The sequence below is a fragment of the Scyliorhinus torazame genome, chromosome 2, assembly GCF_047496885.1.
Source record: "Scyliorhinus torazame isolate Kashiwa2021f chromosome 2, sScyTor2.1, whole genome shotgun sequence".
Classification (NCBI taxonomy): domain Eukaryota; kingdom Metazoa; phylum Chordata; class Chondrichthyes; order Carcharhiniformes; family Scyliorhinidae; genus Scyliorhinus; species Scyliorhinus torazame.
Window position 1 is genome coordinate 1218244 of NC_092708.1, and position 19688 is coordinate 1237931.

Genomic DNA, 19688 nt, shown 5'->3' on the forward strand with positions numbered 1-19688 from the left:
GAAAAGGGGAGCAGCGAGGGAAATAGGGGGAGTGAGGGATGAGGAAGGAGAGATGGAGCGGGGAGCGGAGAGAGTGAATGGAGTGTTCAAGACATTTTATAAAAAATTATATGAAGCTCAACCCCCGGATGGGAGGGAGAGAATGATGGGCTTCTTGGATCGGCTGGAATTTCCCAAGGTGGAAGAGCAGGAAAGGGTGGGACTGGGAGCACAGATCGAGGTAGAAGAAGTGGTGAAAGGAATTAGGAGCATGCAGGCGGGAAAGGCCCCGGGACCGGATGGATTCCCAGTCGAATTCTATAGAAAATATGTGGACTTGCTCGCCCCGGTATTGACGAGGACCTTTAATGAGGCAAAGGAAAGGGGACAACTGCCCCCGACTATGTCTGAAGCAACGATATCGCTTCTCTTAAAGAAGGAAAAGGACCCGCTACAATGCGGGTCCTATAGACCTATTTCCCTCCTAAATGTAGATGCCAAGATCCTGGCCAAGGTAATGGCAATGAGAATAGAGGAATGTGTCCCGGGGGTGGTCCACGAGGACCAAACTGGGTTTGTGAAGGGGAGACAGCTGAACACGAACATACGGAGGTTGTTAGGGGTAATGATGATGGCCCCACCAGAGGGGGAAACGGAGATAGTAGTGGCGATGGATGCCGAGAAAGCATTTGATAGAGTGGAGTGGGATTATTTGTGGGAGGTGTTGAGGAGATTTGGTTTTGGAGAGGGGTATGTTAGATGGGTGCAGCTGTTGTATAGGGCCCCAATGGCGAGCGTGGTCACGAATGGACGGGGATCTGCATATTTTCGGCTCCATAGAGGGACAAGGCAGGGATGCCCTCTGTCCCCATTACTGGCAGGGAGGGTGCAGGCGGTTAAGATGGTGGTCCTCCCGAGATTCCTCTTTGTGTTTCAGTGCCTCCCGGTGGTGATCACGAAGGCTTTTTTTAAAAGGATTGTAAAGAGCATCATGGGTTTTGTGTGGGCCGGGAAGACCCCGAGAGTGAGGAAGGGATTCTTACAGCGTAGCAGGGATAGGGGGGGGCTGGCACTACCGAGCCTAAGTGAGTATTATTGGGCCGCTAATATTTCAATGGTGAGTAAGTGGATGGGAGAGGAGGAGGGAGCGGCGTGGAAGAGATTAGAGAGGGCGTCCTGTAGGGGGACTAGCCTACAGGCTATGGTGACAACCCCATTGCCGTTCTCACCGAGGAACTACACCACAAGCCCGGTGGTGGTGGCTACACTGAAGATTTGGGGACAGTGGAGACGGCATAGGGAAAAGACTGGAGCCTTGGGGGGGTCCCCGATAAGAAACAACCATAGGTTTGCCCTGGGGGGAATGGATGGGGGATATGGAATGTGGCAAAGAGCAGGAATAACGCAACTGAAAGATCTGTTTGTGGATGGGAAGTTTGCGAGTCTGGGAGCGCTGACCGAGAAATATGGGTTGCCCCAAGGGAATGCATTCAGGTATATGCAACTGAGGGCTTTTGCGAGGCAACAGGTGAGGGAATTCCCGCAGCTCCCGACACAAGAGGTGCAGGACAGAGTGATCTCAAAGACATGGGTGGGGGATGGTAAGGTGTCAGATGTATATAGGGAAATGAGGGACGAAGGGGAGACTATGGTAGATGAACTAAAAGGGAAATGGGAAGAAGAGCTGGGGGAAGAGATCGAGGAGGGGCTGTGGGCTGATGCCCTGAGCAGGGTAAACTCGTCGTCCTCGTGTGCCAGACTAAGCCTGATTCAGTTTAAGGTATTACACAGGGCGCATATGACTGGAGCACGGCTCAGTAAATTTTTTGGGGTGGAGGATAGGTGTGCGAGGTGCTCGAGAAGCCCAGCGAATCATACCCATATGTTTTGGTCATGCCCGACACTACAGGGGTTTTGGATGGGGGTGACAAAGGTGCTTTCAAAAGTAGTAGGGGTCCGGGTCGAACCAAGCTGGGGGTTGGCTATATTTGGGGTTGCACAAGAGCCGGGAGTGCAGGAGGCGAGAGAGGCCGATGTTTAGTCCTTTGCGTCCCTAGTAGCCCGGCGCAGGATATTGCTAATGTGGAAAGAAGCCAAGCCTCCGGGGGTGGAGACCTGGATAAATGACATGGCGGGGTTTATAAAGCTAGAGCGGATTAAGTTCGTCCTAAGGGGGTCGGCTCAAGGGTTCACCAGGCGGTGGCAACCGTTCGTCGAATACCTCGCAGAAAGATAGATGGAATGGAAAAAAGAAGGCAGCAGCAGCAGCCCAGGAACCGGTGGGGGGGGGGAGGAACCAGAAGGACTCTCAGGGTTGTTAATAATATAACATATTATAATATGTATAGGTCGTTGCTACATATAATTATATATTGGACTGTTAAATTATATTTTTGGAGAGTGTTACTTGTGATAAGGCAGTTGCCAATTAGGGTTAGTTTTCATTTTTGTTATTTATTATTTATTCATTCATTTTCTGTTTATAAAATAGGTCATTGTTATTTGTGTTGTTATAATATTGTGTAAAGGATGCACAATGTACTGTGTTGGTTGACCAAAAATTTTCAATAAAATATTTACAACAAAAAAAAAGAATTTAGGGAGCTGGATAGGAAATTAGCAAGACCTCAAAAGTAATGATCTCTGCGTTACTCCCTATGCCGCGTGTGAGAGAATACAGAAAAAGGAGGATAAGACCGATTAATACACTGCTGGAAAGATGGGGCAGGAGGGAGGGCTTTAGTTCTTGGGACATTGGGAACAGCCTTTGGGTGATGTAAGTTGTACAGGCCGGATGGGTTGCAGGGTAACAGAGCCGTACTGAGGGGTGGACAGCGGTTAGCACTGCTGTCTCACGGTGCCAGGAACCCAGGTTCAATCCCGGCTTGGGTCACTGTCTGTGCGGAGTCTGCACGTTCTCCCCGTGTGTGCGTGGGTTTCCTCCGGGTGCTCCGGTTTCCTCCCACAGTCCAAAGATGTGCAGGTTAGGTGGATTGGCCATGATAAATTGCCCTTAGTGTCCAGGGATGTGCAGGATAGTATGGGGGAGTAGGCCTAGGTAGGGTGCTCTTCCAGAGGGTTGATGCAGACTCGATGTGCGGAATGGTCACCTGCACTGTAGGAATGCTTTTTTAATTAGTTTTCTAATTAAAGGCCAATTTAGCGTGGCCAATCCACCTACCCTACATATCTTTGGGTTGTGGGGATGAGGCCCACGCAGACACGGGGAGAATGTGCAAACTCCACACAGACCGTGACCTGGGGCCGGGATCGAACTTGGGTCCTCGGCATGTGAGGCAGCAGTGCTAACCACTGTGCCACCGTGCTGCCCTTACACTGTAGGAATTGTATGAGTTCCTTGCAGACGATATGGATATTTTAGAGAGGATTTAAACTAACTTTTCAGGGGTGTAGGAATAAAAAGGAAATTTTAGAGACACATACAAAGGAAGAGAGAGAGATCGCACTGAACAGGGAATAGGTGGGTGGGTTCAGAGTAGAGGAGAAAGTAATAGAATCTAAATCAGGGTTACAGTGCATGGATGTGAATCCAGAGTGTGGGAAATAAGATTGGTGAGTTACAGGCACAGATCGCCACTTGTAATTCTGATGCTGTGGCGATAATGGAGACCTGGCTGAAATAAGGCAGGACTTGATGTTAATTATTCCTTTTTTTAAAAAATAATATTTTATTGAAAATTTTTGGTCAACCAACACAGTACATTGTGCATCCTTTACACAACATTGTAACAATACAGATAATAATGACCTTTTTAAATTTAAACAAAAACAACAACAAATAAATAAATATTAAATAACAAAAAATAAAAACTAGCCCTAATTGGCAACTGCCTTGTCTCAGGCCACCCTCCCCCCCCATCCCCCCCCCAAGTCCTGGGCCGCTGCTGCTGCCTTCTTTGTTCCCCCCTATCTATCTTTCCGCAAGATATTCGACGAACGGTTGCCACCGCCTAGTAAACCCTTGAGCCGACCCCCTTAGGACGAACTTAATCCGCTCTAACTTTATGAATCCCGCCATATCATTTATCCAGGTCTCCACCCCCGGGGGCTTGGCTTCTTTCCACATTAGCAATATTCTGCGCAGGGCTACTAGGGACGCAAAGGCCAAAACATCGGCCTCTCTCGCCTCCTGCACTCCCGGCTCTTGTGCAACCCCAAATATAGCCAACCCCCAGCTTGGTTCGACCCGGACTCCAACTACTTTCGAAAGCACCTTTGTCACCCCCATCTAAAACCCCTGTAGTGCCGGGCATGACCAAAACATATGGGTATGATTCGCTGGGCTTCTCGAGCACCTCGCACACCTATCCTCCACCCCCAAAAATTTACTGAGCCGTGTTCCAGTCATATGTGCCCTGTGTAATACCTTAAACTGAATCAGGCTTAGCCTGGCGCACGAGGTCGACGAATTTACCCTGTTTAGGGCATCTGCCCACATCCCCTCCTCAATCTCCTCCCCTAGCTCTTCTTCCCATTTCCCTTTTAGTTCGTCCATCATAGTCTCCCCTTCGTCTCTCATTTCCCTATATATATCCGACACCTTACCGTCCCCCACCCATTTCTTTGAGATGACTCTGTCCTGCACCTTTTGTGTCGGGAGCTGCGGGAATTCCCTCACCTGTTGCCTCGCAAAAGCCCTCAATTGCATGTACCTGAATGCATTCCCTTGGGGCAACCCATATTTCTCGGTCAGCGCTCCCAGACTCGCAAACTTCCCATCCACAAATAGATCTTTCAATTGCGTTATTCCTGCTCTTTGCCACATTCCATATCCCCCATCCATTCCCCCCGGGGCAAACCTATGGTTGTTTCTTATCGGGGACCCCCCCAGTGCTCCGGTCTTTCCCCTATGTCGTCTCCACTGTCCCCAAATCTTCAGTTTAGCTACCACCACCGGACTCGTGGTATAGTTCCTTGGTGAGAACGGCAATGGGGCTGTCACCATAGCCTGCAGGCTGGTCCCCCTACAGGACGCCCTCTCTAATCTCTTCCACGCCGCTCCTTCCTCCTCTCCCATCCACTTACTCACCATTGAAATATTAGCGGCCCAATAATACTCACTTAGGCTCGGTAGTGCCAGCCCCCCCCTATCCCTACTACGCTGTAAGAATCCCTTCCTCACTCTCGGAGTCTTCCCGGCCCAAACAAAACCCATGATACTCTTTTCTATCCTTTTGAAAAAAGCCTTCGTGATCACCACCGGGAGACACTGAAACACAAAGAGGAATCTCGGGAGGACCACCATCTTAACCGCCTGCACCCTCCCTGCCATTGACAATGCTACCATATCCCATCTCTTGAAATCTTCCTCCATCTGTTCCACCAACCGCGTCAAATTTAGCCTGTGCAATGTGCCCCAATTCTTAGCAATCTGGATCCCCAGGTAACGAAAGTCTCTTGTTACCTTCCTCAACGGTAGGTCTTCTATTTCTCTACTCTACTCCCCTGGATGCATCACAAACAGCTCACTCTTCCCCATGTTCAATTTATACCCTGAAAAATCCCCAAACTCCCCAAGTATCCGCATTATTTCTGGCATCCCCTCCGCTGGATCCGCCACATATAGTAGCAGATCATCCGCATATAAAGATACCCGGTGTTCTTCTCCTCCCCTAAGTATTCCCCTCCATCCCTTGGAACCTCTCAGCGCTATCGCCAGGGGCTCAATCGCCAGTGCAAACAGTAATGGGGACAGAGGACATCCCTGCCTTGTCCCTCTATGGAGCCGAAAATATGCCGATCCCCGTCCATTCGTGACCACACTCGCCACTGGGGCCCTATACAACAGCTGCACCCATCTAACATACCCCTCTCCGAACCCAAATCTCCTCAACACCTCCCACAGATAATCCCACTCCACTCTATCAAATGCTTTCTCGGCATCCATCGCCACTACTATCTCCGTTTCCCCCTCTGGTGGGGCCATCATCATTACCCCTAACAACCTCCGTATGTTCGTGTTCAGCTGTCTCCCCTTCACAAACCCAGTTTGGTCCTCATGAACCACCCCCGGGACACATTCCTCTATTCTCATTGCCATTACCTTGGCCAAGACCTTGGCATCTACATTGAGGAGGGAGATTGGTCTGTAGGACCCGCATTGTAGCGGATCCTTTTCCTTCTTTAAAAGAAGCGATATCGTTGCTTCTGACATAGTCGGGGGCAGTTGTCCCCTTTCCTTTGCCTCGTTAAAGGTCCTCGTCAGTAGCGGGGCGAGCAAGTCCAAATATTTTCTGTAAAATTCAACTGGGAATCCGTCCGGTCCCGGGGCCTTTCCCGTCTGCATGTTCCTAATTCCTTTCACCACTTCTTCTACCGTGATCTGTGCTCCCAATCCCATCCTTTCCTGCTCTTCCACCTTGGGAATTTCCAGCCGATCCAAAAACTCCATCATTCTCTCCCTCCCATCCGGGGGTTGAGCTTCATACAATTTTTTATAAAATGTCTTAAACACTTCATTCACTCTCTCCGCTCCCCGCTCCGTCTCTCCATCTTCGTCTCTCACCCCCCCTATTTCCCTCGCTGCTCCCCTTTTCCTCAATTGGTGTGCCAGCAATCTGCTCGTCTTCTCTCCATATTCATACTGTACACCCTGCGCCTTCCTCCATTGTGCCTCTGCAGTGCCTGTGGTCAGCAAGTCAAATTCCACATGCAGCCTTTGCCTTTCCCTATACAGTCCCTCCTCCGGTGCTTCCGCATACTGTCTGTCCACCCTCAAAAGTTCTTGCAACAACCGCTCCCGTTCCTTACTCTCCTGCTTCCCTTTATGTGTCCTTATTGATATCAGCTCCCCCCTAACCACCGCCTTCAACGCCTCCCAGACCACTCCCACCTGAACCTCCCCATTGTCATTGAGTTCCAAGTACTTTTCAATGCATCCCCTCACCCTTAAGCACACCCCCTCATCCGCCATTAGTCCCATGTCCATTCTCCAGGGTGGACGCCCTCTTGTTTCCTCCCCTATCTCCAAGTCTACCCAGTGTGGGGCATGATCCGAAATGGCTATAGCCGTATATTCCGTTCCCCTCACCCTCGGGATCAATGCCCTACCCAACACAAAAAAGTCTATGCGTGAATAGACTTTATGGACATAGGAGAAAAACGAGAACTCCTTACTCCTAGGTCTACTGAATCTCCACGGGTCCACCCCTCCCATCTGCTCCATAAAATCCTTAAGCACCTTGGCTGCTGCCGGCCTCCTACCAGTCCTGGACTTCGACCTATCCAGCCTTGGTTCCAACACCGTGTTAAAGTCTCCCCCCATTATCAGCTTTCCGGTCTCTAGGTCTGGGATGCGTCCTAGCATTCGCCTCATAAAATTGGCATCGTCCCAATTCGGGGCATACACGTTTACCAACACCACCATCTCTCCCTGTAATTTGCCACTCACCATCACGTATCTGCCCCCGTTATCCGCCACTATAGTCTTTGCCTCGAACATTACCCGCTTCCCCACTAATATAGCCACCCCCCTGTTTTTCGCATCCAGCCCCGAATGGAACACCTGCCCTACCCATCCTTTGCGCAACCTAACCTGATCTATCAGTTTCAGGTGCGTTTCCTGTAACATGGCCACATCTGCTTTAAGTTTCTTAAGGTGTGCGAGTACTCGTGCCCTCTTTATCGGCCCGTTAAGCCCCCTCATGTTCCACGTGATCAGCCGAGTTGGGGGGCTTCCCACCCCCCCCCCCCCCCTTGCCGGTTAGCCATCATCTTTTTCCAGCTTCTCGCCCAGTTCCCACGCAGCTGTATTTCTCCCAGACGGTGCCCCCCCGCCCATCCTTTCCCGTACCCACTCCCCCCTTTCCCCAGCAGCAGCAACCCAGTAATTCCCCCCCCCCTCCCCCCCGCTAGACCCCCCACTAGCGTAATTACTCCCCCCATGTTGCTCCCAGAAGTCAGCAAACTCTGGCTGACCTCGGCTTCCCCCCGTGATCACGGCTCGCCCCGTGCGGCGCCCCCTCCTTCCTGCTTCTCTATTCCCGCCATAATTATCATAGCGCGGGAACCAAGCCCGCGCCTCTCCCTCGGCCCCGCCTCCCATGGCCAACGCCCCATCTCCTCTCCCTCCCCACCTCCCCCCATCACCACCTGTGGGAGAAAGAAAAGTTACCATACCGCAGGATTAATCATACAATCCCTCTTCGCCCCCCACCCACTCGTCCCACCACTTTGTCCAAACGTTCATTTTCGTAGTCCAATCATTCCAATTTTTCTTCTACAATAAAAGTCCACGCTTCATCCGCCGTCTCAAAGTAGTGGTGCCTCCCTTGATATGTGACCCACAGTCTTGCCGGTTGCAGCATTCCAAACTTTATCTTTTTTTTGTGAAGTACCGCTTTGGCCCGATTAAAGCTCGCCCTCCTTCTCGCCACCTCCGCACTCCAATCTTGATAGACGCGGATCACCGCGTTCTCCCATTTACTACACCGAGTTTTCTTCGCCCATCTAAGGACCATTTCTCTATCCTTAAAACGGAGAAATCTCACCACTATGGCTCTGGGAGCTTCTCCTGCTCTCGATCCTCGCACCATAACTCGGTATGCTCCCTCCACCTCCAACGGACCCGTCGGGGCCTCCACTCCCATTAACGAGTGCAGCATCGTGCTCACATATGCCCCGACGTCCGCCCCCTCCACACCTTCAGGAAGGCCAAGAATCCTCAAGTTGTTCCTCCTTGCGTTATTTTCCAGTGCCTCCAACCTCTCCACAGATCGTTTCTGGTGTGCCTCCTGTATCTCCAACTTCACCACCAGGCCCTGTATATCGTTTTCATTCTCTGCTGCTTTCGCCTTCACGACCCGAAGCTCCTGCTCCTGGGTCTTTTGTTCCTCTTTCAGCCCTTCAATCGCCTGTAATATCGGGGCCAACAACTCTTTCTTCATTTCCTTTTTTATCTCCTCCACGCAGCGTTTCAAAAACTCTTGTTGTTCAGGGCCCCATATGAAACTGCCACCTTCCGACGCCATCTTGGTTTCTGCTTGCCTTCCTTGCCGTTGTTCTAAAGGATCCGCTGCAATCCGGCCACTTTCCTCTCCTTTTTCCATCCGTGTCCAGGGGGAACACCCTTCTGGTTTACCGCACGGTGTTTTTAGCCGTTAAAATTGCCGTTGGGGCTCCTATCAAGAGCCCAAAAGTCCGTTTCACAGGGAGCTGCCGAAACGTGCGACTCAGCTGGTCATCGCCGCACCCGGAAGTCGATGTTAATTATTCCTGAATACAAAGTGTTCAGGAAATGTAGGAGAGGGAAAAGCATGTGTTGGGGTGGGCGGGACGGGGGATGGCGGTATTGATTAAGGGGAGCTGTGCTGGAGAGAGAATGTCGCAGAGGGTCAAGGATAGAATCCATTTGGCTGGAGCTCAGGAATGAAAAAGGTGCAATTACATTTCTCAGTGTCGTCTAAAGGCCACCAACTAATGGGAGGAATGAAATTTCCAAAGAAAATTAGGTTATTATAATGGGGAACTTGAATTATCTGAATAAAGACTGGGCTAATAATAGTGTGCAGGGTGTCGTGTTGGGTGTTCCGATATACAAACAAACCAACACGGTTGTAGATGGTACAACTCTGTTTTATTATTCTGTACAATAATAACTATTAACGTCTGGCTGTGGTTCGTACTTCACCAGCTAACCTGTGGACCCAGCCCTAGCACTATCTTAGTGAGGCACTCAGCACATGGTGTATGTCTGAGTGGCACGCTGTGAGCTCTGTGCTCTGAGCTATCTCCTGGTAGAATGAGCGGGAACTGTGGTGTTCCCTGTTTTATAGTGCGTGTGCTCTCACTGGTGATTGGCTGTGATGTTGTGTGTGTGTTGGTTGGTCCAACTACCTGTCCATCAGTGTGTGTGTGATTGAACCATGATATGTTAATATGGATATCATGACAAAGGGCAGACAGATGTAGCAGTTCCTCGAGTGTGTTCAGGAAAACTTTCCACAGCAGTATTGTGTTACTACACTCTGGGCGTGTGTGCAGTCAATTCCAGTTCCACAGACTCCAGAGTCTCAACGCAAGTGAATTATCCAATAGTTTGGGTGTTTCCTGAGATCTTTAACCCTCCAGACACCAGATTTATAAGTAAAACATTAACAAACTGTTTATTTATAACAAGAGTAAAAGATGAACATATAATGGAAATAACGGAACGATGATCTACTAGTCTACCTATTCCCGAAATCCCTGTCCCTACCGGTCCCCAGACACACACAAGACAGACAGCACGCAGCCATGGGAAGCACGGCAGCACAGTGGTTAGCACTGTTGCTTCACAGCACCAGGGTCCCGGGTTCGATTCCCGGCTTGGGTCACTGTCTGTGCGGAGTCTGCACGTTCTCCCCGTGACTGCGTGGGTTTCCTCCGGGTGCTCCGGTTTCCTCCCACAAGTCCCGAAAGATGTGCTGTTAGGTGAATTGGACATTCTGAATTCTCCCTCAGTGTACCCGAACAGGCGCCGGAATGTGGCGACTAGGGGCTTTTCACAGTAACTTCATTGCAGTGTTAATGTAAACCTACTTGTGACAATGAAGATTATTATTATAAAAGGGTAAGAATGGTTAAAAAACAGGGATTAAGAGTTATGAGACATTTGCAGATTTTCTCTGTTGGGTTTGAAGATCTTGAGGGCGGTCGTCCCTTCAGAAGGCAAGATGTTGACCCGTCAGTTTTTTGATTTAGATGTTCAGGTTGGACTCTCAGGCTGTGAGGTCCGCTGTGGGGGCACACGCTAACTTGTGTTGGGCTGAGCCTTACCCTCGGAAGATGCACTTCAGGACTGCTCAGTTTGTGATATGTGGTAAGCTTCAGCAGACTCAACAACAGCGTGTCTCCGTTAAACATAATATCAGAGTAGCAGTTTTCACAAGGCCTCTGAGAGTTGTTATGGGCCAGGGTTCAGAGAACCCCAAAGTGTTTCATGGAGTTTACCTGACCCACAACTTTTACTAGATTGTGGTATGGGGAGCACACGGCCCACTCTACAGGTGTGGGACAGCAGAAAATGGACCAGTGATTTTTAAAACAAAACAATGTTTATTCTATGAACTCAAGTTAACCCTTTTAAAACAAACAGTGAATATCTTAGCAACCAGTAAATCAAATACACCCCCCAAAGTATACAACACCAAGTAACCTGTATGCCGTCCTTTTACACCCAAAAGACTTAACAAACATTCAAACAGGAGCACATTAGGTTTACATTCAATACTGAGACCTTTTTACAATTCTGAGTTCACCAAATGATCCATAGTCTTTGGATGGCAGAGATCAACAGTAGTGCAGCTCACTGAAAACACACAGACACACCCAAGCTTTTTCTCAAACTGAAACTAAAAAGCAGAAGTAGAGCTCAGCTCCACCTACACTCTGACATCACTCCAGTAACATGAGCAGCTAAACATTTCTTAAAGGTACATTTCTTAAACACCCATTTCTTAAAGGGTACTCTCACATGACAGTGGTCAGGTACCTTTAATGGGAGAGGAATTCAGAAAGGTCCCCCTCCCCAGCTCTGTCTCCAGGCTTTGAGTACTCACTAACTGCTCTGTGTGACTGAAGGCCGTTCCAGCTAGGATTTCAGATAATTCCTCTCTTCTGTGAGAGACTCAAAAAGATTCAGCTCAGTTCTAGAGCACCAGAGACCAGCAGGACAGTCCATAATAATCCCCACCAATCTACAAGGAGAATCTGCCACGTCCCAGGATTGCAATGGAGCTGACACAGTGCCTGTTAGCAAACCAAACCAACCCCAAACAAATTCTTTACATTTCTAAACCTGTGAGGAAAGGAGACTTTGCTCCAGGAGTGATGTCGCGGCCATTAGGGTATCTTTTATGTAAAAAAACACGTTAATTGAAACACAGAATTAACCACAATAACATCAAAGAAAAAGCTTAACAATTGTCAGTTTTAGCAGACACACTGTATGCATTTTACACCAGGTTTTTAAAATAACATTATTGCCACATTACTGGGGAGGCGGTGGCATAGTTGTATTATCCCTGGACCAGTGATCCAGAGACCCAGGGTAATGATCTGGGGACCTGGGTTCGAATCCCATCACGGCAACCATGAAATTATTGTCGATTGTTGTAAAAACCCATCTGGTTCACTTTAGGGAAGGAAATCTGCCGTCCTTACCTGGTCTGGCCCACATGTGACTCCAGACCCACAGCAATGTGACCTAGCGAGACACTCAGTTGTATTCAACCGCTACGAAAACACAAAAAAGGAATGAAACCAGACGGACCACCCGGCATTTTCATTTCATTTTCATTGACGCAGGCACCAGGAACGATAACAGCAAACCCAGGCCTGGTTTCATGGTCATCATGTTGATTGATGATACCTCAGAGGCATGTGGAAACACTTTAGAACTGGGCAGCACGGTAGCACAGTGGTTAGCACTGTTGCTTCACAGCGACAAGGTCCCAGGTTCGATTCCCAGCTTGCGTCACTGTCTGTGGGGAGTCTGCACGTCCTCCCCGTGTGTGCGTGGGTTTCCTCCGGGTGCTCCGGTTTCCTCCCACAGTCCAAAGATGTGCAGGTTAGGTGGATTGGCCATGATAAATTGCCCTTAGTGTCCAAAATTGCCCTTAGTGTTGGGTGGAGGTGTTGAGTTTGGGTAGGGTGCTCTTTCCAGGAGCCGGTGCAGACTCGATGGGCCGAATGGCCTCCTTCTGCACTGTAAATTCTATCATTAGACTTTTAATTCCAGGTTTTTATTGAATTCAAATTTCACCGTGTGCAGTGGTGGGATTTGAGCCTGGGCCTCCGGAGCCTTGCCCTGGGTGCCCTGGGCCTCCGGAGCCTTGCCCTGGGTGCCCGGAGCCTTGCCCTGGGTGCCCGGAGCCTTGCCCTGGGTGCCCTGGGCCTCCGGAGCCTTGCCCTGGGTGCCCGGAGCCTTGCCCTGGGTGCCCTGGGCCTCCGGAGCATTGCCCTGGGCCTCCGGAGCCTTGCCCTGGGCCTCCGGAGCCTTGCCCTGGGCCTCCGGAGCATTGCCCTGGGTGCCCTGGGCCTCCGGAGCCTTGCCCTGGGTGCCCTGGGCGTCCGGAGCCTTGCCCTGGGTGCCTGGGTGTCCGGAGCATTGCCCTGGGCCTCCGGAGCATTGCCCTGGGTGCCTGGGTGTCCGGAGCATTGCCCTGGGCCTCCGGAGCATTGCCCTGGGTGCCCTGGGTGTCCGGAGCATTGCCCTGGGTGTCCGGAGCATTGCCCTGGGTGCCTGGGTGTCCGGAGCATTGCCCTGGGTGCCCTGGGCCTCCGGAGCATTGCCCTGGGTGCCTGGGTGTCCGGAGCATTGCCCTGGGTGCCCTGGGTGTCCGGAGCATTGCCCTGGGTGTCCGGAGCATTGCCCTGGGTGCCTGGGTGTCCGGAGCATTGCCCTGGGTGCCCTGGGCCTCCGGAGCATTGCCCTGGGTGCCTGGGTGCCCGGAGCCTTGCCCTGGGTTTCTGATTTACTCGTCCAGTATCAGTAGAAGTGACCACCGCACAGTCCTTGTGGAGGAAAGTAGAAAAGAGCTCAAGCAGGGAATTAGGAGGGCAAGAAGGGGTCACAAATGTCCTTGGCAGACTGGATTAAAGAGAATCCCAAGGCATTTTATATTGGGAACAAGAGGGTAGCTAGAGAAAGCGTCAGCCCACTCGAGGATAAAGGAGGGAAATTCTGTATAGAACCAGAGGAAGTAGGTGAGGTCCTTATTGAGTATTTTGCATCGGTATTCACAAAGGAGAGGGACACGTTGATTGGTGGTGTCTCAGAGGGATGTGTAAACACTTTAGAACTGGGCAGCGTGGTAGCATAGTGGTTAGCACTGTTGCTTCACAGCGACAAGGTCCCAGGTTCGATTCTCAGCTTGCGTCACTGTCTGTGCGGAGTCTGCACGTTCTCCCCGTGTCTGCGTGGGTTTCCTCCGGGTGCTCCGGTTTCCTCCCACAATCCAAAGACGTGAAGGTTAGGTGGATTGGCCATGCTAAATTGCCCTTAGTGTCCAAAAAAGGTTAGCTGGGGTTACTGGGTTCCGGGAATAGGGTGACGGTGTGAGCTTAAATAGGGTGTTCTTTCTGAGAGCCAGTGCAGACTCGATGGGCCAAATGGCCTCCTTCTGCGCTGTAAATTCTATGAGGTTGTTATTACGAGGGAGGAAGTGTTAGGTGTGTTAAAAAGCATTAAAGTAGACAAATCCCCAGGGCCAGATGGCATCTATCCTAGATTCCTGAGGAAGGCAAGAGATGAAATCGCTGGGCCTCTGATAGAAATCGTCATGTCCTCATTGGGCACAGATCCCAGAGGATTGGAGAATCGCCAATGTTGTCCCGTGATTTAAGAAGCGTTGGAAGGATAATCCGGGTAATTATAGGCCAGTGAGCTTGACGTCAGTAATAGTGAAATTGTTGGAAAAGATTCTCAGAGATAGAGGGCGAGACTCTCCACTCCCACGCCGGTTGGGAGAATCACCTGGGCTGCCAAAATTTCCGGGGACGCCGGTCCGACGCCCTCCCGCGATTCTCCCAAGCGGCGGGAACGGCCCGGTCGAGTTTCACGGGCCGCAGGCCGGAGAATCGCCGGAGACACCCAAAATGGCGATTCTCCGGCAACCCTGCTAGTCTGAGGCCCGAATGGGCCGAGCGGCCAGGCCAAAACGGCGGGTTCCCCCCGGCGCCGTCCACACCTGGTCGCTGCAGTCGTGGGCGGTGCGTGAACGCTGGGGGGGGGGGGGGGGCCTGCGGGGGGGCGAGGGGGGATCCTGCACCGGGCTTCACCTGGAATGTGGGGCGGCCCGCGATCGGTGCCCACCAATCGTCGGGCCGTCCTCTCTGAAGGAGGACCTCCTTCCTTCTGCGGCCCCGCAAGATCCGTCCCCCATCTTCTTGCGGGGCGGACGAGAGAGGCCGGCAACCACGCATGCGCGGATGACGTCCGTTATGCGGCGCCGGCCGCGTCATCTATGCGGCGCCGCTTTTACGCGGGCGACAAGGCCTGGCGCGTGTAGATGACGCGGCCCCGATACTGGCCCATTGTCAGGGCCTGAATCGGTCGGGACCGAGGCCGTTCCGCGCCGTCGTGAACCTCGACGGCGTTCACAATGGCGCGGCCACTTCGGCGCGGGGGTGGAGAATCCCGCCCAGGATCTCTGCACATTTGGAAGCGAATGGTCTTATTAGCGACAGACAGCACGGTTTTGTACGAGGGAGGTCATGTCTCACTAATTTGATTGAATTTTTTGAGGAGGTGACAAAAATGATTGACGAGGGAAGGGTTGTGGATGTTGCCTACATGGATTTTAGTAAAGCATTTGATAAATTTCCTCATGGCAGCTGGTGCAATTAGATCACATGGGGTCAGGAGTAAACTAGCTGGATGGATCCAGAACTGGCGTGGCCGTAGAAGACAGAGGGTAGCAGTGGAAGGGTGTTTTTTTCCGAATGGAGGTCTGTAACTAGTGGTGTTCTGCAGGGATCAGTACTGGGAACTCTGCTCTTTGTAATATATATAAATGACTTGGTAGAAAACGTAGCGGGACTGATTAGCAAGTTTGCGGATGATACTAAGATTGCAGGAGTTGCGGATCGTGATGAAGATTGTCAGAGAATACAACAGGATAGAGATAGGCTGCAAAATCGGGCAGAGAAATTTAACCCGGACAAATGCGAGGTGATGCATTTTGGTGCATCCAATTCAGGTGGGAGCTATAAAATAAATGGCAGAACCATCAGGAGCACAGAGACACAGAGATCTGGGTGTGCAGGTCCAGATCCTTAAAAGTGGCAGCACAGGTGGAAATGGTGGTAAAGAAAGCGTATGGCATGCTTGCCTTCATAGGACGGGGTATCGAGTATAAAAGCTTGAAAATTATGTTACAAAGAACAAAGAACAAAGAAATGTACAGCACAGGAACAGGCCCTTCGGCCCTCCAAGCCCGTGCCGACCATACTGCCCGACTAAACTACAATCTTCTACACTTCCTGGGTCCGTATCCTTCTATTCCCATCCTATTCATATATTTGTCAAGATGCCCCTTAAATGTCCCTATCGTCCCTGCCTCCACTACCTCCTCCGGTAGTGAGTTCCAGGCACCCACTACCCTCTGCGTAAAAAACTTGCCTCGTACATCTACTCTAAACTTTGCCCCTCTCACCTTAAACCTATGCCCCCTAGTAATTGACCCCTCTACCCTGGGGAAAAGCCTCTGACTATCCACTCTGTCTATGCCCCTCATAATTTTGTATACCTCTATCAGGTCGCCCCTCAACCTCCTTCGTTCCAGTGAGAACAAACCGAGTTTATTCAATCGCTCCTCATAGCTTATGCCCTCCATACCAGGCAACATTCTGGTAAATCTCTTCTGCACCCTCTCTAAAGCCTCCACATCCTTCTGGTAGTGTGGCGACCAGAATTGAACACTATACTCCAAGTGTGGCCTAAGGTTCTATACAGCTGCAACATGACTTGCCAATTCTTATACTCAATGCCCCGGCCAATGAAGGCAAGCATGCCGTATGCCTTCTTGACTACCTTCTCCACCTGTGTAGCCCCTTTCAGTGATCTGTGGACCTGTACTCCTAGATCTCTTTGACTTTCAATACTCTTGAGGGTTCTACCATTCACTGTATATTCCCTACCTGCATTAGCCCTTCCAAAATGCATTACCTCACATTTGTCCAGGTTAAACTCCATCTGCCATCTCTCCGCCCAAGTCTCCAGACAATCTAAATCCTGCTGTATCCTCAGACAGTCCTCATCGCTATCCGCAATTCCACCAACCTTTGTGTCGTCTGCAAACTTACTAATCAGACCAGTTACATTTTCCTCCAAATCATTTATATATACTACAAAGAGCAAAGGTCCCAGCACTGATCCCTGTGGAACACCACTGGTCACAGCCCTCCAATTAGAAAAGCATCCCTCCATTGCTACCCTCTGCCTTCTATGGCCTAGCCAGTTCTGTATCCACCTTGCCAGTTCACCCCTGATCCCGTGTGACTTCACCTTTTGTACTAGTCTACCATGAGGGACCTTGTCAAAGGCCTTACTGAAGTCCATATAGACAACATCTACTGCCCTACCTGCATCAATCATCTTAGTGACCTCCTCGAAAAACTCGATCAAGTTAGTGAGACACGACCTCCCCTTCACAAAACCGTGCTGCCTCTCACTAATACGTCCATTTGCTTCCAAATGGGAGTAGATCCTGTCTCGAAGAATTCTCTCCAGTAATTTCCCTACCACTGAAGTAAGGCTCACCGGCCTGTAGTTCCCGGGATTATCCCTGCCACCCTTCTTAAACAGAGGAACAACATTGGCTATTCTCCAGTCCTCCGGGACATCCCCTGAAGACAGCGAGGATCCAAAGATTTCTGTCAAGGCCTCAGCAATTTCCTCTCCAGCCTCCTTCAGTATTCTGGGGTAGATCCCATCCGGCCCTGGGGACTTATCTACCTTAATATTTTTTAAGACACCCAACACCTCGTCTTTTTGGATCACAATGTGACCCAGGCTATCTACACCCCCTTCTCCAGACTCAACATCTACCAATTCCTTCTCTTTGGTGAATACTGATGCAAAGTATTCATTTAGTACCTCGCCCATTTCCTCTGGCTCCACACATAGATTCCCTTGCCTATCCTTCAGTGGGCCAACCCTTTCCCTGGCTACCCTCTTGCTTTTTATGTAAGTGTAAAAAGCCTTGGGATTTTCCTTAACCCTATTTGCCAATGACTTTTCATGACCCCTTCTAGCCCTCCTGACTCCCTGCTTAAGTTCCTTCCTACTTTCCTTATATGCCACACAGGCTTCGTCTGTTCCCAGCCTTTTAGCCCTGACAAATGCCTCCTTTTTCTTTTTGACGAGGCCTACAATATCATTCGTCATCCAAGGTTCCCGAAAATTGCCGTATTTGTCTTTCTTCCTCACAGGAACATGCCTGTCCTGTATTCCTATCAACTGACACTTGAAAGCCTCCCACATGTCAGATGTTGATTTGCCCTCAAACATCCGCCCCCAATCTATGCTCTTCAGTTCCCGCCTAATATTGTTATAATTAGCCTTCCCCCAATTTAGCACATTCATCCTCGGACCACTCTTATCCTTGTCCACCAGTACTTTAAAACTTACTGAATTGTGGTCACTGTTACCGAAATGCTCCCCTACTGAAACATCTACCACCTGGCCGGGCTCATTCCCCAATACCAGGTCCAGTACCGCCTCTTCCCTAGTTGGACTGTTTACATATTGTTTTAAGAAGCCCTCCTGGATGCTCCTTACAAACTCTGCCCCGTCTAAGCCCCTGGCACTAAGTGAGTCCCAGTCAATATTGGGGAAGTTGAAGTCTCCCATCACCACAACCCTGTTGTTTTTACTCTTTTCCAAAATCTGTCTACCTATCTGCTCCTCTATCTCCCGCTGGCTGTTGGGAGGCCTGTAGTATACCCCCAACATTGTGACTGCACCCTTCTTATTCCTGATCTCTACCCATATAGCCTCACTGCCCTCTGAGGTAATTATATAGAATATTGGTTAGGCCACATTTGGAATACTGTGTCCAATTCTGATCACCACATTACCAGAAGGACGTGGAGGCTTTGGAGAGAGTGCAGAATAGGGTTACCAGGATGTTGCCTGGAATGGAGGGTATTAGCTATGAGGAGAGATTGAATAAACTGGGATTGTTCTCCCTAGAGAGACGGAGGCTGAGTGGTGACCTGATAGAAGTTTATAAAATTATTCGGGGTGTAGATAGGGTGAACAGTTGGAGGCTTTTTCCCAGGACGGGAATGACAATTACAAGGGGGCACAGGTTCACGGTGAGGGGGGAACGATTCAGTGGAGATGTGCGGGGGAAGTTTTTTACACACTGGGTGGTGATGGCCTGGAATGCACGGCCCAGTGAGGTGGTTGGGGCAGATACGTTAGCGACCTTTAAGACTTATCTGGATAGGTACGTGAGCAGACGGGGTATAGAAGGATACAGGAGGTTGGTCTGGATAGGACACGTGATCGGCGCAGGCTTGGAGGGCCGAAGGGCCTGTTCCTGTGCTGTATTGTTCTTTGTTCGTTGTTCTTTGAGACAAAGTTCTGTGTTCACATTGAGGATACCCTCCATTGTGTTGTGTGGCACTACCACCGTGCTCAATGGGAATGAGTTTGAACATATCTAAAACCTCGTGGCCCGGCATATACCCCTCTCTACCATTACCACCCAGCCAGGGAGTCAACCCTGGTTCAATGAAGAGTGCAGGGGAGCATGCCAGGAGCAACACCAGGCTGACCGAAAAACGAGGTGTCAACCTGGTGAGGCTACAACACAGGACAACTTGTGCCAAACAACATAAGCAGCAACAACAAACGCATCAGATCTAAGCTCTGCAGTCCTGCCACATCCAGCTGTGAATGGTGGTGGACAATTAAACAACTCACTGGGGGGGGGGGCTCCACAAATATCCCCATCCTCAATGATGGAGGAGCCCAGCACATCTGTGCAAAAGACGAGGCCGAGGCATTCGCAACAATCTTCAGCCAGAAGTGCCGAGTGGATGATCCGTCTCGGTCTCCTCCGGAGGTCCCAGCATCACAGATGTCAGTCTTCAGCCAATACGATTCACTCCAGGTGACATCAAGAAACGGCTGAGGACCCTGGATACTGCAGAGGCTCTGGGCCCTGACAATATCCCGGCAATAGGACTGAGGACGT